Source organism: Cetorhinus maximus, chromosome 1 (assembly GCF_964194155.1).
Source record: "Cetorhinus maximus chromosome 1, sCetMax3.hap1.1, whole genome shotgun sequence".
Taxonomy (NCBI): Eukaryota; Metazoa; Chordata; class Chondrichthyes; order Lamniformes; family Cetorhinidae; genus Cetorhinus; species Cetorhinus maximus.
The window spans coordinates 65688420-65713105 of record NC_135879.1 but is presented as its reverse complement, the minus strand read 5'-3'; positions in this window follow the sequence as shown (position 1 = coordinate 65713105).

Genomic DNA, 24686 nt, shown 5'->3' with positions numbered 1-24686 from the left:
AATTGCTGAAAATTGATTAATTGGCTTGCCGCTGTAGACATGGCAGTTGCCAGCATTGGATCTAACCCCACCCCCAGGAAAAGCGGCTAGAGGCAACAAGTAATCAGCAAATCAGCCCAACACATTTTCCTAAGTTTGCTTGTCACCTCAACCACCCCCCACCACCAGCTCCAAACACATCTCCAATGGCCCAGGAAAATTTCCCCTCACAGACTCTGAACAAATGTAAGTTTGAATTAAATGTTCCTTGTCAAATTCTGCACAGGAAGCGAATTAGAGAGAGAGAAAGAAAGGTGGAATTAAGAGGGAGAAAGAGAGGAAAATAAAAGCAACAGAAAGAAAAATAACATTTTTATAATCTCCAACAATAATTAAATTCTGAAGGAATGATACTCAAAATTTGTAAATGTATTTATTTCGTGAACTGTTAATTTTCAGTGCAATGAGAGGTTGTTTGAAAGTAATTAAGATTTATTACACCATTAAAAATGTACACTGGAATAAAAAAGTCCTAACATTCTCTAGTAAATTTAGTGATTGCCTATCAGGTGAGTACAGCAACTTCATACCATTTCATGCATTTCAATGCTGAGTTTCTTGACAAGATACTGTTACAGAGCAGCTTCTGAAGGAACAGGATGACTCGAACAACAACTTCCTGATTTCCACATTCGACTGTGCATGTGTGGTTGCCAGAAGTCGCTATCAAATTTACACTTTAATAACAGTGAGGCCGCCATTAATTTTACCACAAAATTTAATGCTGCATAAAATAAAATTCACCCTGAAGATAACACACATTGATGCCCATAAAATGACACAAACTGAGACCTATTAAACAGCATACACTTACCCTCCATGAAATTTAAATACTCCAAGTGGAAGTTTAACCCATGTTACCTGGCAGGCACATGGCACTGGTGGCATTATAATTGGAGCATTCAGCTGCTCCTGGCCACCATTTTAACTGCTCATTGTATTCAGTCACTGACGTTTTTTTTGTAAAATAATGTCAATTTATTGACAGTCCAGCTCACGGATCCATATCTCATTTAAAAAAGGTCTTAGATGACCCAAATAAATCCCCTGAACACAGAACCCCGCGTCTATTATGTACATTCAACACAGGATTCAAAACACTCACTGGCGCACATTTTTTTTTACAGAGAAAAATAATTTTGTTTAATCTCCCAGTTTCAATTTTCTGAAGAGCATAAAGCTTTCAAACTGATGAACTAAATCCAGTCTGTCTCATCTCACCCAGAGGAAGGAGTGAATCGACTGGTTTGCAGTGCCATTCATCTGCCTCCAACTGCTCAACCAAACTGGCCAGTTTCTCCATCCGGGAACATTGTTGCTCTTGTTTCACCTGCCTCAATGTGTGACCCACCTGATAGCTGAAAACTGCTTCACAAAGGAACCTCTCAGTGGCACCTTCCAGCAGCTTGTCGGCTCCTTTGGGCGAGGCAAAGAGCACTTTCCACAGCGGGGTCAGCTCGGACACCCTGAAACTACCGCCCACCACCGAGGAGGACGAGGGCGACGCCGAGGTGGCCATGTTGCTGAACACAGACATGAACCCCATAAATTTATGCAAATCAGGGTCCCATTGTGAGTAGACAGGAGTTTAAGACAGACCTGAGCAGCTGAAGCCACTGCAGTTTTCCCACCAGCCCTCCCATTCCCCGCAGTAGCGGACATCTCACCTCAACAGCAAGGTCCCATTGCAGCAAGTGTCCAAATCTCAATTTGTCATAAATAGGTATGGGTCTGATGATGGAAGATTTAGCATGGCCAGGCATTTTTCATTTGCCAATGTGGGGAACAAATCGCACACCATTCTGTTCCCACCCCTCTCACAAACATTGGCAAAAGATTATGATAGTAGATTTAGGGGGAAATTTTAGGTGGAGGCACTGGCCCTGCCAGGTTCAGCCCACCTCCATGTTGCTGGGTTGTTCCACATGCATTTAACAGCAGATGGCCCGTTAATTGGCTTTGGGTGGGGTTTCCGCCTCATTGACGAAGGAGCCCTGTCTCCGAGAACCACCAGTCAATTTACTGGCCAGCAGCTCTCCAGTCCCAGCAACACCATCAGGAGCGGTGGCCACGTCTGGGACTACAGGTAATCGCTAGTTCAGAGGCACGCCACGTTGCCGGACTGGAAATTAAGTTGAGGATTTCGCCAAGGCCAGGCCTGCTGGCCCATGTGAGGCGTGGGGGAGCGGCTGCTGGTTTAGGTAGGAGGGGGTGAACACACAGGAGGGGGACAAACTTGTGTGGGGTGGCCTCCATTGGGCACAGGGAGACTGAACAGGAGGCACCACACCTCTTCAACCGAGCAACAAGGCCTTCACGTTTTACTTGGACCTGGGACCCACTGCCACAGGTTAAATAGCAGCATTAGCGGGAGGAGGGCCTTAAGTGGCTATTTATTGGCCTCTTAAAAACCTCAATTAGTCCATGGGTGAGCAGGTGTCCTGATGTCTTTACTGTCTTTGGTAAATACTTGCAGTGGGTGTTAGATGACTTGCACAGCGATCAATTTTACACATTCCACCCCCCCGCTCCCTGGGGTTGGGCTGGCAGCCTACGTTTCTAACTAATTTTTTTCCCAAATTGTACAACAAAAGGAATAATATAATTAAGCAAATAATGCAATTTTAGAATAATATAAAACAATGGGTCTCCAAATTCTAGGGTCCAATGGTGGATTGAAGCAAGAGTTAAATGCAGAATGCTTGACAAAGAAGCAAATTCTAGCCCAACCAGGAATCACTGGGCCTCCAACACAATGCAAACCTCAACTAGACCGAATGGAGCCTCCATCCTCGCTAAACATGCAGCAAGGGCTAGGGCCACGTGAAGGAATTTTCCGTCATTAACTTCCTCACCCCTGGCCTCACGTGGTCAGAAAAACTATTGCGAAGCTGATGTACACTGTAAGAAAGGGGGTTCACCTCATTGTCTGGCCTGCTCTCACCCCATGAATGCTCGAGCATAGTTAGTAATTTCAGCTCTTGTGCGAAAGGAGTTGATTGGGCAGCAGTTGAATTTTGTTCCTGAGGTTTTCCAAAGAGCAGTTTATCAGGAACATTTTTCTTGTCCCTCCTCCTACCCACTGAAGCGGGACCCAAAGATCTGAGCACAGTGGCGTGGGCAGCCACCAGACAAACGAAAGAACTGGTTCCGGCCTAACCCTTGATACTCTGGTCAGGGTCAGGGCAGACAGGTCACTGCCTGCTCGAGGGCCAGGGCAAAGCTTCCAGACACGCATGCCTTCCACCTCTGACACTCTCCCACTTACAGTGGGGTCCAGCTGTAAGATTAATGGGCTAGTGAAAAGAAAGTGAAGACAAACATTTTCAATGGTAATAGCGGCACTCCAGCTTTTTGAATTTTAAAGGCCTTTGATGCCCTAGCCATCCATCTATTTCCAGGGTTGCTAAAGAGAGATGTCATTGCTAATGAGATATGCCCTTCCCACGTTTATAGGTATCTGGTCATTATGTACCAATCTACCCAATCTCTCAATCTACTGCAGCCAACTTGAATACAATGTTGTTCTGCTAACAATCCAGTGTCTTTAACATCATATGGATCTGTGATTTGTGGGTGTGAAGTTGTGCCAATTTTTTATCAAGCATTTTCTTAGATTGTAATGCTCAGGTTCATTCGGTTATTTCAGGAACTGGTATTAGTAAGTTTGTTCAACAGCTCGGTTTTATTTTCATAAACAATTACAAGTATTCAAGACAATGTTATTATTATAAAAGCAAAAAACTGCGGATGCTGGAAATCCAAAACAAAAACAAAAATACCTGGAAAAACTCAGCAGGTCTGGCATTATCTGTGGAGAGGAACACAGTTAACGTTTCGAGTCTGCATGACTCTTCAACAGAACTAAGGAAAAATAGAAAAGGGGTGAAATATAAGCTGGTTTAGGGGCGGGGGGTAACAAGAAGAGCTGGATAGAGGGCCAGTGATAAGTGGAGATAACCAAAAGATGTCACAGACAAAAGGACAAGGAGGTGTTGAAGGTGGTGATATTATCTAAAGGAATGTGTTAATTAAGGGTAGAAAGCAGGACAAACAAGGTACAGATAGCCCTAGTGGGGGTGGGGTGGGGTGAAGGAATCGAAAAAGGCTAAAAGGTAGAGATAAAACAATGGATGGAAATACATTTAAAAATAATGGAAATAGGTGGGAAAAGAAAAATCTATATAAATTATTGGAAAAAACAAAAATGAGGAGGAAAAACGGAAAGTGGGTGGGGATGGAGGAGAGAGTTCATGATCTAAAATTCTTGAACTCAATATTCAGTCCGGAAGGCTGTAAAATGTTATTATTATATTTCCCTATTGTAGGAGGAAGTACAGAGATAAGGCAACTAACAAATGTAAGGTAACTGAAACCGCAAAATGGTTTCAGAAAATGACTCTAGCAGAAGTGTACTTCTGCTAAGTCTGCATTCTTAATAGTATTAACCGCAATTGTAACTGCAAAAAACAAAGTGAGGGAGGGGAGCAAAGGGCAATGAATCATTTACTTCCAAAATCAATTTCCCATCCCAAAACTTGAAAATGTAAATTACAGAGGTAAAGGCTAATGCGACCTGTTTCACGACCACCAGACATCTCAAAGCATTTTACAACCAAGTATTTTTTTTAAGTGTAGTCACTGTTGTAATAAAGAAATTCAGCAGCTAATTTGTGGACATAAATCTCCCACAAACAGCAATTCAATAATGACCAAATAATCTGTTTTTGTGAAAACTCAGCAGGTCTGACAGCATCTGTGGGGAGAGAAACAGAGTCAACGTTTCAAGTCTGTATGACCCTTCTTCAGACCCTTCTGAAGAAGAGTCATACGGACTCGAAACATTAACTCTGTTTCTCTCTCCACGGATGCTGTCAGGCCTGCTGAGCTTTTCCAGCATTTTCTGTTTTTATTTCAGATTTCCAGCATCGGCTGATCGATTTTTGTGATGTTGACTGAGGGATAAATATTGGCCAGGGCACACAGGAGAACTCCCATGCTCTTCTTCAAAATAGTGCCATGGGACCTTTTACACTTGCCTGGGAGGGTACACATATGGTGGAATCGTCAGGTCTGTTGGCGGCGAGCGCCATGGCGGGTGTGAACGGACAATGTGGCGAGAAGGCCAAAAATCGGTTTTACGCCGTCGTGAAACCAGTTTGCGATTGTCCGCTCCACCCGTCAATGGCAGGCTATGCTTCCCACTGTCAAACATTGGGAACCTAATTTCAACACTTTAACATCTCATTATAAGCCCCGTTTGCCAGAATCATCCCCCCACGCTGGATCATTCGAACAGGTCGGCATGATTGCACAATGATGTGTTTCATAATAGTACACAAGCGCTGTGCACCTGGCGAGCTGCACTTCACTCGGGACTTTGAGGTTTGTTTGCCTACCTTGCTTTGGGCAGGACTCGCGGTCATCAGCGCCAGGCTTCGCAGGCAGCACCATATCACTTTTAGGGGGGCTCAAGGCAGGTCTCTACCTACAAGACCACCCGTAAGGTGAGGGTGGCTTTTCAATAGCGTCAGGACTAGGGATTGCTTGGGGAAGGGGAAGAGGTGGGGAAGGGGCTTATCCCAGGGAGGGGGCACATGTTGATCTGTGCAAGCAGCCTCAAGATGGTGAGGTCTGGGAGGCAGTCTCCAGAGGAAATGAAGCCAGAGAGATGTGTGAGGGTATGTGTGAGAGAGTAAGTGGCGATGTCCTTTGAGCTGGCAGTGAGTGAGATGCCAGTGGATGTGTGTGTCAGCACGGGTGAGATCATTCATCAGGCAGAATTGTCCCAGATTTGTACAAAGTGCAATAGCAAGTGGAGGAAAGATGTTTTACCCACCGGCCGCAATGGCAGGTTTCACACCGTATCATCCACTTTCTACCTCATTAATTATGCAGCCACAGGAAACATGCTGCATCGCTAGCGGGCAGCCTCTGAATCACCCACCACACCGCTACCTCGCTCCAGGTGCCATATCTAAACTATAGCCACGCATACAGTGCTCAATTTTTGCAGCCCGGGACTGCTCCAGTGAAAGCCAAGAAGAGTTAGGTGACCCATCACTAGAATGCATTTTGGAGGCCCGCCGTGGTGTCCTCCACCCCCGCTGTGGCCTCAGGAGGTGCTGCAATCTCATCACTCCAGCTTGGTAGGCGATGGCAGTGGCGATCAATGCCAATGCTGCACAGAAGAGTTTGGTATCCACTGCAGAAAGAGGATGAATAATCTCATCCATGCTGCCAAGATAAGGCAGATCCTCACTCTAAACTCACAAGCCCATCACACATTCACTGGCATCTCACTCACAGCCAGATCAAGGGATATCGCCACTCACACCTCCATCTGGCCTCATACTCCTCAGCATCTTGAGGCCATTATTTTTTTTTATTTGTTTGTGGGATGTGGGTGTCACTGGCTAGGCCAGCATTTATTGCCCATCCCCAAGGGCATTTTTAAGAGTCAACCACATCACTATGTGTCTGGAGTCACATGTAGGCTAGACCAGCAGATTTCCTTCCCTAAAGAACTAGATTTTTTTTTTTTTTCCCTGACAATTAGCAATTGCTTCATGGTCATCATCAGACTTTTAATTTCAGATTTTTTATTGAATTCAAATTTCACCATCTGCCCTGGTGGGATTTGAACCCTGAGTCTCTAGAATACTGTTGTAGTGACAATACCACTATGCCACTGCCTCCCCTCAACATGCAGTGGTGGGAAATGCGGCCCACTATCAAAGGGTGGAGCGAACAATCACAAACTGGTTTCATGATGGCGTGAAACCAATTTTTGGCTGCCTCGCTATATTGTCCGCTCACACCGCCAAACATGCCCGACGCCAGCGGCAGCAGTAACTTCTGGCCAATGTTTCAGATGAAAGACAGCATCTCCCAAGAGTGCAGCGCTCCCTTAGTACTTCAGTTAATTCCAATTCCCTTCTCCTTTCCCATAACCATGTAAATTAATTCCTTTAAAATATTTACCCAATTCCCTTTTGAAACCTACGACTGAGTCTACTTCCACCACCCTTTCAGTCAATGCATTCCAGATCACAACTTGCTGTGTTAGAAAAATATTTCTTCATGTCGCCTCTAGTTCTTTTGCTAATCACCTTAAATCTGTGTCCTCTGCTAACAGACCAGCCGGTTACTAGAAAAAATTTCCCCTTATTTTCCCTGTCAAAACCATTCATGATTTCATCATAAGCTTATTGGAACTACCCCAGCGCACAACCTTCAATTCTAAGCCCAGTGATTTCAACAAAAAGAAATCAGGAAACAGTACACCACAAGTTTCTGGTAAGCCACCTTCTGCATGTGGGGCCCTGCCATAGGCTCACATGCTTAGGAAAGATCATCCTATAAATAATCGCTGGCATGCAGGTCCAACTGTAGAGTGATCAAATTTGAACAATTGTGAGGGAGCAGCAATTTCTTGAAGAGCTTGCTTCATTGATGAATCTCTTCAGATTATTGTGGACAGTGTAAAAAAATGGCAAAAAGTCACGGCAATCCAAGAGTAAAGAAAGTTGATCGGGGCCAGGATTTTGAGGTCTTCAGGTGGGCGCGTTGGTGGGGCTCGGGAGCAGCCGGGAAACAGTCTGCCACCCGCGAATGTCCCCCAACTGCGATTTCACACTGGCGGGCCAATTAAGGCCCACCCAGCGTGAAGCGCAACTCGTCATTGGTCAGGGAGGGTCAAGCAGGGGCGGGGCCCTATTGTCTGCCGGGTCCAATGGTGACCCGACGGCCGGTTTAAAAATGGCCCAGGCAGCCCCTGAAAGGCTGCCATAGAAGAACGTCTGTTGTGCATTAGCAAACTCAAGTGATGGAGTCGCGTGTAGCTGGAGACGCCAGGCGGGAGGGCAGGTCAGGTGGGCACTCAGCCCCCCACTTTTCGGATGAGTGCCTTGCCAAGCTGCTGAAGGAGGTGGTGGCCAGGAGGAGGGACACCCTTGTCCCCAGACATGGGAGGAGGTGGCAGCCTGGGTGAGCAGCCATGACGTGGTGCAGCGCACATGGGTGCAGTGCCGGAAGTGCTTCAATAACCTGCTATGCTCGGGAAGGGTGAGTACCGTGTTGGCATGGGTCAATGTGCAGAAATGTTAAGAAATGTGTCCATCCCCCTGTGGACCTCACGGGTGTTAGAGTCTGAGTGTCAACTGTGAGTGATGCTGGAGCTGGCCAAGGGGGTGCGCCCTGGAAGCTTGGACTGAGTGCCTTGCGGCTCGAGAGCCACAGCTCGGATGTGCCCTGTGAGGTGTTCCTCCGCAGGGGTTGGCCAGGCTGCAATGGCGCTGCAGGAGAGAGTGGACTAATCAATGCTTCTCTGTTGTTTCAGGAGAAGATGAGCCATAACCTATTGGAGAGGTCAATGACAGGCAGAGGCCCACTCAACCTGCTGCTGCTCACCAGGTTCAAGTAGAGCGTCCTCAAGCTTGAGAGCCAGCACGATCCCCATGCAACCGGGCGTGGAGAGGCTGGGGTGCCAGACGAAGGTAAGAGTGCAGTGCACAGAGGTGACAGTTTCGGATTGTGCAACCATTCTAGTGTAGCTCCTTCATTGATGTGAACCTCGAACCTGGAGTCCCCATTGATCATTGAAAGACGATGGCACCATGATGCAGATCTCCATTGTCTCACCAGGGTGCCCGTCATGCACAGTGACAGTGTGATGACTTAAACTAATGACATGTCCTTCTTCTCCCTTTTAAATTCGCCAGCACGCAGTCATTCTCTGGACCCTGAAGGGCCATCCCTGTTGCCGGAGGACCACCGGGCTTCACTTGCACCTGTGTCACACCCGCTCTCTGAGCCAGGCACCAGAGCAGATACCAGCACCTCGGTGGGCATTAGATCGGTGGCTAGAATGTCGGTGCACAGCGGTGAGGGCACTTCACATTCACTTGAGGTGCAGGCAGAGAGTGCCCAGGGCGTCAGCAGTTGGAGGACTGCTGGGGACCAGGGCAATGTTGAGTCGAAGGCAGATGATGAGCCTCTGGAATATTCCATTAGGCGGCAGATGCTGGATGTCCAGCGGGATTTGCTGGAGGATCTGGCAGAGATCCATGAGGGTATATGTGACATGATCTCCATTGTGGAGGAGTCCATGTGGAGCGTGAACACTGTGTTGACCCTCATGGCCGAGCGCACTGCCACCTACATTGAGAGAGTGGCGACTCTCATGGAGAGGCAGCTCCCGGGACAGAATGAGGGGTTCTTGGGGTTACGCTCGGACCTGCAAGCCCTCACACAGGCAATGACCCCAGGTGGTCAGTGTCAGTGTGAGAGATGGATGAGGCACCCAGTATCCCAGCTAGGTGCCCGTCCATCAATGGTGAGCAAGGAGTTCCAGAGCGACCTCACGTTGGCACATGAGCTGCTTGTCATCTCTGGGGCTCCTCTCAGGGCGCTCTGGATAATGACAGCAGCTCCTCCACCCCTCCGCCAATGACCATGGCATCTGATGAGGCTGCGATGACTGGGGAGATGCCAGCTGTGGCACTAGCCACTCCCTCCCAGGTGGGGCCAGCACAGGCTCCACTGGCCAGAGGACGACCGCCAAGGTCATCAAGGCCAACAAGACAGCAGTGTCAGCAGGCTGTCTCCAATGCCGTTGCCAGCGAGGCGGGGCAGGGGGGGCAGGAGGGGTGATGGTGTGGGCACCAAGACATAGCACTCGGAAATGTAAGCTAAAGGCACCATGAGCGCAAGAGGGACAGTTCACGGTGATTTTCTGTTCACTTATGTTTGGTTTATCTTTCCTGGTCTGGGAATGAAGACGAAGGAAGGTTATGTACGTTGTTTTGAATTGTCAAAATTAGATCAATTTTGTTTTTGTCGTAATGGCCTGAGTATGCTTCACGTTTTTATTTTCTTAGTGCAGGGTAAGCCAGTCGGTGATGCTGGACGAGAGTGGCTCTAAACTTTATTGCACAGGCACTGAGTGGACTTTAGGTTCAAATGAAAGGGTCATTTCAGACATCCAGGATGGAGGCAGCAGCCCTGGCATGAGGTGGATGCAGATCTTTGGCAGCCTAGCTGAAGGAGCGTTGGATCAAGGTGTCCCTGTTTCCTGCTTCCCTGAAGGTACAGAGGTCTGCCTCCACACCTTCAGCATTCTCCTCACCATGCCCCTCTTCGGACTTACTACTGGATTCATCATCTGTGTCCTGTGCAGCTGCATCAAGATCCTCTTCTCTCTTCCTCTAGTGGGTCCCTCCTTGCAAGTTCCAGATTTGGAGAGCGCAGCATGAAACCACTACCAGCAACACATGATCTGGGGGGTATTGTAGTGCTCCTCCTGAATGGCCTGAATGAAAGGCATGACTCGTATTGTAACACTTCTCTGTCTCTGTTCTTGGATGGCGGAGAGGCTTCATGAGCCACCTTCTGAGGGGATAGCCCTTATCACCCAGCAGCCATCCATCCAGTCGGGCTGGAGCACTGAAGAGCCTCAGCACCTGGGAGTGTCTGAGGATGTAGGCGTCGTGGGAGCTGCCTGGGTACCTTGCACAGCCTTGCAGAATCAGCATCCTGTGATCACACACTATCTGCACGTTCATGGAGTGGAAGCCCTTCCTATTGACGAAGGCACCGGGCTCACCTGCTGGTGCCTTGATGGCCACATGTGTACAGTCTATTGTACCCTGGATGCGGGGGAAGCCAGCAATCACTGCAGAGCCTCTGGCTCACTCAGTCTGGCTGGCCTCGTCCATATAGTAAAGAATAAAGGTCAGGTTCTGTCACCAGCTTGATGCAATTGTGGACAGCTGAATGGGAGATCCCACACAGATCCCCCACTGACCCCTGGAAAGAGCAGTGGTGGTGAGCTACCTTCTTGAACCGCAGCAGTCCATGTGGTGTAGGTACACCACGGTGCTGTTAGGGCCGGAGTTCCAGGATTTTGACCCAGCGACACTGAAGGAACGGCGATATATTTCTAAGTCAGGATGGTGAGTGGCTTGGAGAGGAACTTGCAGGTGGGGGTGTTCCCATGCATCTGCTGCCCTTGTCATTATCTAGGATGATAGAGGTTGTGACTTTGGAAGGTGGTGTTGAGGGAGTCTTGGTGAATTCCTGCAGTGATTTTTCATTACAAACTGAGATGTGCGATCTTTTACATCCACTTGAGAAGGCAGATGGAACTGGAGTTTCAGGTGTCTTAGAAATAAAGAAGTTGATTTATCTAGCACATTTCATGACCTCAGGAAGCATCAAAATGCTTTACAGCCAATGAGGTACCTTTTTTTGACAAAGTGTCGTCACTGTTGTAAAGAAGGAAACAGAGCTGCCAAGTTTCGCATAGCAAACACCCAGATGGACACTCCCTCAATACTGCACGGAAGCATCCGCTGAGATTATGTCGTCAAGTCTCTGAAATGGGGTTTGAATGAGTGACTTTCTGACTCAGAGGTGAAAGTGCTACCACTGAGCCAACATTGACACCAATTCTCCCACAATAGAAGGCATCAGCTGTGGCTCAGTTGGCAGCACTCATGCCTCTGAGTCAGAAGTTGTGATTTAAAGTCCCACTCCAGAGACCTCAGCACTAAGTCAGGTCGCACTGCTGTGAGTGAAAGTCCCAATTCCCAAGTGAAATCTTTCAGTTTAGACGTACTGAGGCCGTCCCTGCCTACCCTCTCAGGGGGATGTAAAAGATACTGTGACATTATTTTGATGAAGGACAATGTAATTTTCCTCTGTGTTCTGTCCATTATCAATCCCTCAACCAGCATCTCAAAAACAAATTACCTGATCTTTTACAACACAAAGCAAAAACAAAAATAAAAATACCTGGAAAAACTTAGCAGGTCTGACAGCATTCCGCGGAGAGGGATACAGTTAACGATTCAAATCAGACCTGCTGAGTTTTTCCAGGTATTTTTATTTTTGTTTTTGCTTTGGATTTCCAGCATCCGCAGTTTTTTGCTTTTACCTGATCTTTTATCTCATTGGTGACTATGGGATCTTGCTATGCACAGATTAGCTGTTGTGTTTCCTACATTGTAACATTGATCACACTTCAAAAGTACTTCAGTGATTGTAAAGTGCTTTGGGACATACTGAGATTGTGAAAATGACTATATGAATGCAAGACTTTGAGCTAAAAATTTGATTAGGCCTGTTTTCGGGCCTGGGGTTCCTGAGACTCGAGCAGCCTACGCCTGGTCACGTGGAAGCAGGCAGCACACAGAGCTTGGGCTGCATCCTGATTTAAATAATTTTAGCATTGGGCTGAGCTGGACCTGCATTGTTGTCTGGCTGAGGACTCAGCAGAGGTCAGATGGTGTGTACTGATAGCACATGGTCCAGCAAGTCTGTAACAAAGGCAATCTGACTCTCTTAAAGGGCAGCTGTGCAGAGTAGATCGCTGCTGGCTGCTTGTATTGACCCTGACTCAAAGTACAAGCTGCACAACTCGAGCACCAGAGAAAAGAGAGCTCTCTAGGTTTATGGGTGCAGTGATGGAGGTCTTAGTGGTGGAGGCTGACAGACAGAGAGAAGTCATGTTTCCATGGGGTCCTCAAGGATCATTATTAGAAGGGAAGGGAGTGGGTGCCCAGGGAGGTCAATTCTTGGACTCTGGGCCCGAAGACCTGGCAGCAGTGTCGGAAGAAGTTCACTGAGCACATGCATTGGTTAATGTCAATGCATCTTCACATGAGCCACCTCTCATTACACCCCAACACTCACCCGGCAGCACTCCCTGGCACTCAGGCCTAACATCCAGATACTCCACCTCACTCTCACACACAACCTAAAGATGCCAGCCTCAAACCCACCTTCCAATGTTTCCACATAACTCCAACTATTCAGCTGCAGCAGGCAGATCACCCAAACACAACGTTACACTATCATGAACGTTCTCCCCTCTTTCTTGCAGGACAAGGTAGTCCAAAGTCACTGGGAGCACAGCAGAACCGCATGGGGGACAAGAACACCTGTATTTCCTCAACATAACCGATGGACCAGGCTGTAACAGAACCCATACCATCGAGCACTGTTGAGAACAGTAAGACTGGCTGTATGTTACTGCCTTATTCCTTTTCAGCTGCCACCTCATCCTCACCTTTCAATATGACATGAAATGCAAGCTGCAGAGGTTGTGACTGTGGACCTATTGCTGCCCACACCAACAACCCCCTTCCCACACCCAAACTTCTCCTTCTGAGTTCCTACTTTCAGGCACTCAAGAACTGCTGTCTTCCCAGCCACAGCAGCCCAAGGAAGAGAGAGAGAGCAACAGCACAGCGTTGATAAAGAAGCCCTGTCACTCAGTCTGACACTCACAGTCGCCAGCTCAGATACTGGTGCTGCGCAAACTTCAAAGGCTAATATAGAGTCAGGGTCTGCATGTGATGAATCACTGCCTCCGCCTCATGTGCCAGTCTGGTAAGGGTCTACACCACCTCTGCCTAATATTCCCCCGCCTCTTGCTGCACCTCCAGCATCTCGGACATGGCTGATCCCAGAGGCTCGTCATCCAACTCGGACGTCACAGGTGCCTCTTCCCTGAGTGTCGGTGGGCTTGACTGACACTGCCTCCTCTTGTTACGGACACATGTCTGTGCAGTAACCACCAGAATGTGAGACCCTGCCTGTATTAGATCTAGTACCCAGAGAGGTGTGTGTCTCTGGGCTGCTGGAGGGGGCAGGTGACTGCTGGGACGCCTCTGCAGCTGCACTTTCTTCCTCCTCCCCAATGTCCTCGGTCCTCTGTGGGCTGGAGGTACTGCTGGACAGGGGTTCTTCTTCTGGCCTCTCCCTCTTCTTGCTGGCACCTGTAATTGAAAGAGAAGGGAGCAAGTGACTGCATGAGCTGCCTCCAACATGGAGGAACGCATGACCTTTAGGTTCCTATGTGACTACATTCTGCATGGATCCTTACTCGATGGAGGCCACCCGCCGACCTCTCCATCTGCACAGGCTCGGTCCAGTTACTCCCCTGCCCGTTCAGTTTCCCGCTCCTCGAACGCTGTAAGGTTCCTCAGTTCAGGCAGGTCCCCTCCCGTCTTTTCTCTCTCTCCTGTTGTGCCTGTTTTCCTGTGCAAAGAGAGATGGGGTTGGGAGCTATTGGGTTTCATGTCTCTTTCTCATGCTTCCGGCCTTTCAAATAACCCACTGGATTGTGTGCCATGTGATTGCTGCTCTGCAGGTTGTCCACAAGGGTTCTAGGGCAGCACCCTCCACAGGGGTGAAAACACACAGATACAAGGACAAGGCTCACAGAGGCATGTCATTATTGGTGTTTGCTGGTGCCCTCAACACCTAACCCCCTTAACCCCAGCCCCCCCTACTCCCAGACAGCCTGAGCTCTCTATATGGAAGGGTCAGGGACCCACAGTGGCCTCTCCACCTACAGACTAGATGGACTGCAGTGGGGCTATGAGACATCACCTTATCACGTTAAGCAGCTCTTTTCGCATGGGCCGCATGGATGGTGCCTTTGCCACTGAGGCTCATGTCCCCTATACTATTCAGTGAGGTGAGGGTCATTCACTCTTTCCAGCACTACAGGGCAGTCCACTTGTGACCATCCAGGAGACTTCCTCCCATGCAGGGTTGGTCACATGACTTGGCCTGCTCATACCATCCTCGGGGTACAGGACACCGCCACCCACCCCCCCACCCCCCGGCCTCCACTGCATTGAGCAGTATATCAAGGGCAGCATCGCTGCACCTGGAGGCCAGAGTTCCCTGCGATCGCTGGACCATCTCCTCCTTCAATGGTGGGTACATGAAGTGTAAAAGAAGTCGATGCCCGAGCGCCTTTTAAATATGGCGTCCAGATATTACGGCGGTGCGCACATCATTCGGCCCGCCCTGCCCCGCTGTGCAATACATCGGGAAACCCCCGACTGCATAATTAATGAGCCTAACATCGCGCGATTCGGCGCGAATTGACATCGGGCTCCGTGGTGGGAAATACTCCCGGTTCCCGCCCCACCAGGCACTCAGGCCCAGAATGGAAAATCCTGGGCCTAACAGAGTCAACGAGGCTGTGGATTGGACTTTCTTCTGCAATCTTACCTGACCTCTATTTCTTTCCCTCTGATCCCGACACTGGGTTTCCCTTCCATTCCTGCCACATATAACTGGTTGGGCTGGATTCCAAAAAGCTTTCCATGCTGTCCATTTGTGTTACCGTGGTGGCTCCTCTCTCTCAATTCTGCTTCCAGCACCCTGTTCTTTGCCAAGTGTGGCATTGTTTCTGGTGTTTCTGCCCTTTTGGTGACATTCCTGATTCTGCAGTGACAGTTACATCACAGCACATGAGGGGTTTTGTGCCTTCACTGTAGTGGACCCCCACTTGGCCATGGAAAGTCAGGTCCTTCAATGAGCCAGAACTTTTAGGCAATTTTAAAAAATTCTTTCATGGGATGTGAGCATTGCTGGCTGGGCCAGCAGTTATTGCCCATCCCTAGTTGCCCTTGAGAAGATGGTGGTCAGCTGCCTTCTTGAACCCACAGTGCTGTTAGGGAGGGAGTTCCAGGATTTTTATAGGTGTTTAGGGCCTGATGTCACCTCAGACAGTCATTAGAGTAGTCAAGGGTGGCACAGTGTTTAAGCAGTGCATCGCTGCCTAGGATAACCTTTTGGTTGTGAATGGTCATATAAACTGGGGAAGAAATAACCACAGGCCAACAGAATAATAGGAATTAAACCCTGCTAAAATATCTGGGCAGAATCATTGAACCCAAAAAGATTAACGGCAGAGCCGGAATCTACTAACAGATATGACAGCAGCCGCCTTCTTCAGTGACTGAGACAAAGGGATACTCATCTGCCCCATACTGAATGGGTAGGAGAGAGTCACTGTGCAGACCTGTGACTGGCATAAAGTCTGGTTAGAGGGTGAACCCTGGCATGCATCCTCACCACAGGACAGCACTGAAACTTCCCTCCCGGCATCCTTACAATGGCTCATTGCCACAACCAGTGCTGGGAGATGTTTTAACTTTCGTAGATTTTTCAGCATTAGCATCACGGTGTGGGGGTTGGTAACATGGATCATTGTTCACACACCCACTGTAGCGGCAGTCATGAGCATTGTACCAAATGTTGTTCATCACCTATTTGGGGAGGGCCATTCTCCTTTACTATTTGGTGCAATCGGAGGACCTGTCAGTGCTGAAACTTTAGAACTCAGGAGTGATTGAAGCCAGACCTCTGCACGGATGCATAACTCCAGTAAATCAGCCTGCAGAATATTTTTTTTTCTGACTGACAATGCCATGGTCTTGTGGTGCACTGGGAGGCATCCTCACCTCTGGGCTAGAAGCTCTAAGTTCAAGTCTAAATTCAGGGCTTGATAGCCACAGTGAATAATGCGGCCAAACAGGTTGATTATCAGCCTGTGAGTCTTTCCAATGCACCTGATGGCAGTAAAGAGTTTCCTGGTCAGCCATGCTGCAGGAGGCAACGACAAACCAGTGTGGTGCTCTGCCAAGCATAACCATGGACCAATCTAATGGAAGTCCATGGTCGCCAACCCCCTTCTCCTCGCCAGGGCATAGCAACTGAAACAGGAGGAGGATGGGGTGTTCATCCATTTGGGATAAACAATCAATATCATACACACAAAAAAAGATGACCTAGTCATTATCACATAACCGCATTCATAAATGTTGGCAGAATACAGATGTCAATCTGTGATGGCGAAACAACCAAAGCAGGAGTAGAAGAAATCAATCAAGTCCAACCCCAAGTTGGAACAAACTAGCTTTGGATCTTTGAGCAGGTCTTACTTTTGTCATAGATTCCCCCGAGGGAGTGATGACTTCAGTTCCTGGGAGACACGTGCCAAAAGAACCCAATTAAGATCCATTCATTCGAATTAAGGTGGTTGCAGAAGAACTTGCCTCAGTTGCTCACTGAACTGACTAGGTTAGTTCCCCGAGTTATGTGCCTCGTCTCCACAGTCAGTGCACTCATCTGCTTACGGTAGTGGTCACCTCTACAGGAGGAGGCAAATCATAGGCTAAGGAGGAAGTGTCATCAGCAGGATCATTGACATTGACTGGGCTGGTGGTAGTGGTAGTAATTATACTAACTTATTTCATTTTCATTGGTGGAGTCGGTCCTGGATAGGGAGGTGGCAGAACAGACCACAGGGGCCTACCAACTGGGGACATTTTGGACATACATTGTCCCATCATTTATCAAGGTCTCCCCGGTTAACATGACTGACGACAGCTGATGGCCTTCCCAATTTCATCTGTAACTCTGGCCAGGATTTTGCAGCTCTTCCTGCCTGGTGGGATATTACTATCCTGCCGAACTGAATGGAGATTTAAAAGGCTCACTGCATCTGCTAGGGGGAGACACGTGGTGATGGCGCCGTTAAATCCTCTGAGATGTTAGACTCACAGCGGGTATGATCAGCTTCCACCAGAGGGAGCTGATCACATAGCTCTCTCAGAGCCCTTGCATATTCTAACTGGGAGCATTCATACAGTGTTGTGAGGTTAATTGTCTGCCAGAGCTTGTTCTTGGCCTAAAAGGGAACAGCAATTTGTTCAATCAAAATCTGGAGATCAGTTTCAGAGCAAACAGCACATAAATGAGTTGTTTAAGCCAGTTTATGACCAACATTCTTGAGTTTAATTTTGTTTACATGCACCTGGGATATAGCATGACCCCAGACCTCAGAGCAATTTTTCATGTCACCCTGTATCAACCCAATTACCTCTTGGGCCTCGGAACCCCTAACGTCTCCCCAAGACTGTTGTCAACTTCTCAAACCCCTCAGGAGTGTTTGACCAGTGCAGCCTATAGCATTGAACTTCCCCCAAGTCTCTTACTTTCTACCCTTTAGGTTATTGTTGAGATTTTTTGGTCCTATGAAGAGTTACTTTATTTCAAAATACCCTACCGGGTGTTGAGTTCTTCGTCTAAACTTTGGTTGAAAGGCCCAGCTTTGATGATATTTACTTACCATTAGCTTCTTGAATCTTCGCTACCTTCTGGCCATATTTAGACACTCCTTACCTAATTTTTTCCTTATCATCTAGATGTTCATTCCAGACTAATTCCACCCTCCTGGTAACATTCCGTTTCTGGTACCAAACTAACTCCCACAGGTTTCATTCATTCCACTATCAATTATTTATGAAAAGGTTCTTCATAAGACGTGCCAACAAACTATTCCTCATAGCCATTCAGTACAGCTATTATTCTGCTGCTTTGGTTTTGTCGGCATCACAATGTGGTTAAAAATGTGAGAATGACCAGGTCATCTGTTAGTTTTTGTTTGATGTTGATTGAGGGATAGATATTGGCCAGGACAGCGGGGATAACTCCCCTGCTCATCTTTGAAAAAGTGCCATGGGGTCTTTTACATCAACCTGAGCAGGTAGACGGAACCTTGGTTTAATGTCTCATCCAAAAAATGGCACCTCCAACAGTGCAGTGCTCCCTCAGTGCTGCACTGAAGAGTCAGCCTTGATTTATGTGCTCAAGCCCTGGAATGGGACTAGAACCTAGAACCTTTTGATAAAAGGTTACAACACAAGAGCTCATGGTGTTGGGAGTAATATATTAGCATGGATAATTAAGGAATAGGCTAACTACCAGGAAACAGAGATTCAGGATAAATGGGTCATTTTCAGGTTGGCAAACTGGAACTACTGGAGTGCCACAGGAATCAGTCCTGGGACCTCCATTCATGGTCTATATCAATGACTTGGGTAAAGGGACTGAGTGTATTGGAGCCAAATTTGCTGAAACTACAAAGATAGGTAAAGCAAGTTGTGAGGAGGGAACAAAGTCTGCAAAGGGATATATAGATAATGTAAGTGAATGGGCAAAAATTTGTCAGGTGGAGTATAATGTGGGAAAATGTGAGCTGTCCACTTTGGCGGGAAGAATAGAAAAGCAGAAAATTGACCAGGCATGTCATGTACACCAAAAGCAGGATAAATCCAACCCGGCCAATTACCGCCCCATCAGTCGACCCTCCATCATCAGTCAAGAAGGGGTCATCAACAGTGCTATCAAGAGGCACTTGCTTAGCAATAACCTGCTCACTGATGCCCAGTTTGGGCTCCACCAGGGCCACTCAGCTCCTGACCTCATTGCAGCCATGGTTCAAACATGGACAAAACAGCTGAACTCTCGAGGTGAGAGTGACTGCCCTTGAAATCAAGGCCATATTTGACCGAGTGTGGCATCAAGGAACTGTAGCAAAACTGGAGTCAATGGGAATCAGAAGGAAAACTCTCCACTGGTTGGAGTCATACCTAGCACAAAGGAAGATGGTTGTGGTTATTGGACATCAGTCATCTCAGGTCCAGGACATCACTTCAAGAATTCATCAGGGCAGTGTCCTCGGCCCAAACATCTTCAGCTGCTTCATCAATGACCTTCCTTTCATCATAAGGTCAGAAGTGGGGATGTTCACTGATGATTGCACAATGTTCAGCACCATTTGCGACTCCTCAGATACTGAAGCAGTCCATGTCCAAATGCAACAAGACCTGGGCATTTTTCAGACTTGGGCAGACAAGTGGCAAGTTACATTCATGCCACACAAGTGCCAGGCAATGACCATCTCCAACAAGAGAGAATCTAACCATCACCCTTGATGTTCAATGGCATTACCATCACTGAGTCCCCCACTATCAACAAACTGGGGGTTACCATTGACCAGGAACTGAACTGGACTAGCCATATAAATACTGTGGCTACACATGCAGATCAGAGGCTAGGAATCCTGCGGCGAGTAGCTCACCTTCTGGCTCCCCAAAGCCTATCCACCATTTACAAGGCACAAATCAGGAGTACGATGGAATACTCTCCACTTGCCTGGATGAATGTGGCTCCAACAACACTCAAGAAGCTTGACACCATCCAAGAAAAAGCAGCCCGCTTGATTGGCGCCACATCCACCAGACATTCACTCCCTCCACCATCGATGCACAGCAGCAGCAGTGTGTACTATCTGCAAGATGCACTGCAGGAATTCACCAAGGCTCCTTCGACAACACCTTCCAAACCCACAACCATTACCATCCAATAGGACAAGGGCAGCAGATAGATGGGAACACCACCACCTGGAAGTTCCCCTCCAAGTCACTCACCACCCTGACTTGGAAATATATCACCGTTCCTTCACTGTCGCTGGGTCAAAACCCTGGAACTCCTTTCTATAACAGCACTGTTGGTGTACCTACACCACATGGACTGCAGCAGTTCAAGAAGTCAGCTCACAACCACCTTCTCAAGGGCAACTAGGGGTGAGCAATAAATGTTGGCCCAGCTAGCGAAGCCCACATTCCGTGAATGAACAAAAAAATATATTATTTAACTTTAGAGAGAATGCAGAATGCTGCAATATAGAGGGATCTGGGTGTCCTTGTACATGAATCACAAAAAGTCAGCAAGAAGGTATAGCAAGTAATTAGGAGGGCAAGTGGAATGCTGGCCTTTATTGCAAGGGAAATGGAATATAAAAGTAGGGAAGTCTTACTGCAATGGTACAGCGTATTGATGAGACCACACCTAGAGTACTGTGTATAGTTTTGGTGTCCTTACTTAAGGGCGGATGTTCACTAGACTGATTCCTGGGTTGAAGGGGTTGGTTTAAGAGGGAAAGTTAGGCCTATTGTCATTTGGTTTAGAAGAATGAAAGGTGATCTTATTGAAACATTTAAGATTCTGAGGATTTGACAAGGTAGATGCCGAGTTTAAAAATAAGGAGTATCCCATTTAAAAAAGAGATGAGGTAGGATTTCTTCTCTCAGAGGGCTGGTAATCTTTGAAACTCTCTTCCCCAGAGAGCTGCGGAGACTCCGTCAGTGAATATGCAGAGTTAGACAGATTTTTGATTGACAAGGGAATCAAGGGTTAGAGGGGGCAGGCAGCAAAGTGGAGTTAAGGCCACAATCAGATCAGCCACGATCTTATTGAATGGCAAGCAGGATTGAGGGGCCAAATGGCCTACACCTGCTCCTATTTCTTATGATCTGATGGTCTTATAAAAGGATTAAAGTACAGAAGAAGATCATTTGGGCCATCTTGTCTGTGCTGGCTCTTTGCACAAGCAACTCAGCTAATTCCATTTCCCCATCCTTTCCCCAAAGCCCTGCAATTTTTTTTTCTCTTCAGATGCTTATCCAATTCCCTTTTGAAAGTAACAATTGAATCTGCTTCCACGGCACTCTCAATCGGTGCATTCCAGATCTAACCACATAGTGCGTAAAAAGAATTCTCCCTCGTGTCGGTATTGCTTATTTTGCCAATCACTAAATCGATGCCTTCTGGTTCTCTTCTGCCAATCGGAACAGGTTCTCCCAATCAACTCTAAGCCGCTCATGATTTCAAATACCCCTATCAAATCTCCTTTCAACCTTCTCCAAGGAGAGCAACGGCAGCTTCTCTAACCTATCCATGTAACTGAAGTCCATCGTACCTGGAACCATCCTCATGAACCTTTTTTTCACCCTTTCTAAAGCCTTCACATCCTTCCTAAATTGCGGAGCCCAGAATTAGACGCAATACTGTACTCCAGCTGAGGCTAAACCAATGTTTTATAAGCGTTCATCATAATTTCCTTCCTTTTGTACTCTATGCCTCTATTAATAAAGCCCAGAACCCTTGTATCCTTTTAACCACTTTCTTAACACCCTTGACACCTTCAATGATTTGTTCACATATGCCCCCCAGTCACTCGGCACCTGCCCCCTTCAGAACTGTACCATTTATTTTATATCGCCTCTCCTCATTTTTCCTAGCAAAATGTATCACTTCACACTTTTTTGCCTTAAATGTTTTCTGCCACGTGGCCATGGTGGGAAAGTAAAACAAAGGTTCTGTAGATAAGGCTGTGGCAGCTCAAAGGGCCTTGTAGCTTCCTCCTGCTCTTATTTCTCAGGTTCTTGTATTCGAATGACGGGAAGGAATAAATACTGTAGCTACAAGAGCAGGTCAGAGGCTGGGAATTCTGTGACCAGGAACTCATCTCTTGACTCCCCAAAGTCTGCCCACCATCTACAAGGCACCAGTCAGGAATGTGACGGAATAATTGTCTAATTCACCCAGGTGGTCGACGTCAATGAATACATCTTCACCTGACAATTCCTAGGCACCACAACACCAGCTTCTCAGGCTGATCAATGTACCATATCCTCATCATTCACACAGCAGTGATGAATTCACAATGCAGACTTCACAGTGTTACACAACCACTAACATTCTATCCTCACTTTTGCAGGACAAGGTGGCACACAATACAAGGGAACAAAGTAGAGCTGGCAGCAAGAGAAGATGCCTGCACCTCCTGAGCTCAACAGAGGAGGCAGTTCTCCACATCATAGGTCAATTGTGCAGAGCCTGTGGCAGCCAGCATCACTGACAACATTGAGGATGACAGTGTGTTGGTGTCTTATGCCCTGTCTCAACTCCCAGCTCACCCTCATCCTGCTATCTGGCATGAAGAGCAAACTGCTAATGGTGCGACCCTGTCCCTTTCCCCTCACATCAACCTTCCCTTTCTGTTTTCCTGCTTTCAGACAGCCAAGAACTGGCACTTGCCCAGCCACAGGAGCTCCAGGAGGAAGGAAGAGAGCAACAGCACATCACTGATGAAGAGGCCCCATCAATTGAGCTGACGCTTGTAGCCATCAGCTCAGAAACTGGGACTGCACTTATCTTGAAAGTAAACATAGAGGTTGGATTAGCACATGGTGACTCACTGGCCATGAGTGGGCTGCAGCCAGACCAGGGTGAATGAATGGTTCACTTGCCAACTCACCAGAGGGAGAGGTGGAGAAAAATATTGTTCCATAGGACCCGGTTGAGTACCTTGGCAGGGCAGCATGCAGGAGGCTGCTGAATAGACATGTACACCAAGATACTGGCTGCGTTGGCTGACCTGCCTGACAGCCTCCTGTCACTGGGAAACATGGAGGAGTCTGACTCTAACTTGGCAGAGGGCATAGTGCACAGCTTGTCCTCTCCACAGCCCCTGCTCCATTTCCCTGTCATGCTGCAAACCCACAGGCACATTCACTGCTGTCCCTTTGCAGCCTTTGAAGTCCCCTACTCCTCTGCCCTCCCTGTGACGATGCAGATCACTCTCCAACAAATGCTGCTAGGCACCTCCAAAAATACTCCTGAATACTTTCAGACACTTTCCAATAGAAAAAGTTCAAAAAATGTAACCTATCTGAAACCAGGCTGCCTGGCTCTTTAACAAACCTGAGTGCAGGGCTCAGTTTGCTGCTTCTCGCTTCTTATTTTCAAAGGTAGGCAGTGCTGGTGTTACCAGGATCTGCAATGCCCAAATGTGGAATCCTGGAATATCAGCCATTGGGTTGTGTGATATCAGGGTAATGCCAATTCATTGTGTTTGGACACACTCAGGGAATGCTGCTGCATATGCCCACATCCCTGGAGAATGCACTGTGGGCCAGCCACACAGCCTGTCTCCAGGGGAAGCCAGGCAGTCTTTGTAGCACAGGTAGAAGCGTTGCCTCACAACTGAATTTCAGGGCCTTTACACTCAGAAAACAGCAATGGTAAATTGAATTCCTCCCCCTCCAATATCCCCCAGAACCCTGAGTACCACTGTGTATACAACATTTCATGGTGCTGTGGGTACATATAATCCAAGGTTCAGAAGTAACTTGCGGCAGTACTGATTACAGGTAGTAAAATGTGAGTGAGATAAATGAGGCTGACTTATTTAATAAGACTGAATCACACCCAAATAATCTTTATTTCATTCAAATCTTTACAGTAACAAGTCATCCTGCGTCGTAGAGGCATAACCTACTCTGCAAAGCATGGCTCCCATCAGCAAATTTAAAAAAGCACTGATGGCAGTCACCGTCCAGGATATCCTGCATCCCTAGGGAAAAGGTGGAAAGTCAATGTATAGGGATAGAATTATAGTGGGAAGATTTCAAACAAAAAATAATTAGATGGTCTTCCCAGATTTTCATTAAGCAGGAAACCTGCAGATCTCTGTGTAAAGAACATTATTCAAAAAAAAACAAAAACAAAAATACCTGGAAAAACTCAGCAGGTCCAGCAGCATCTGCGGACAGGAACAAAGTTATAACTGTACTCCTCTCCGCAGATGCTCCTGGACCTGCTGAGTTTTTCCAGGTATTTTTGTTTTTGTTTTGGATTTCCAGCATCCGCAGTTTTTTGCTTTTATTATTCAAAAAATCCATTTTTACTATGGAAATTTAGAAGTAAAACACATTTTAACCTCACTATTCATGAGATTACTGTCAGCTGAACTTCCCTTTTCATTTTACCATTAACATTATAGGTTCCCGCTTGTAAGCACAAATGTGACCATAGTGAGGTCCCACAGAATGGTGTAATTATTCTTGAAATAGCATTTTGCTACCAGACGCAGATTTCGACATCAGCTGCATCAGATCCATCCTCTCACTGTACTCTCAAACCCTCAGCATCTGCTAACAGCAAAACTGTCGTCAGCAAGTTTACCTTCCTCTCCAGCCAAACAGTTTCAGGGTGTGATTATGTAATGGCTAATGTGAGACTGGTGTGTCCAACAGGTCGATGTGAGGTTTGTCTCATGGGTGGGTGAAAAGGGTATGCTTCTCACTTTGTGTTGCTAGCATGCTTCTCATTTTCAGCCCACACACTGGCGAGCAGCAATGTGAAAA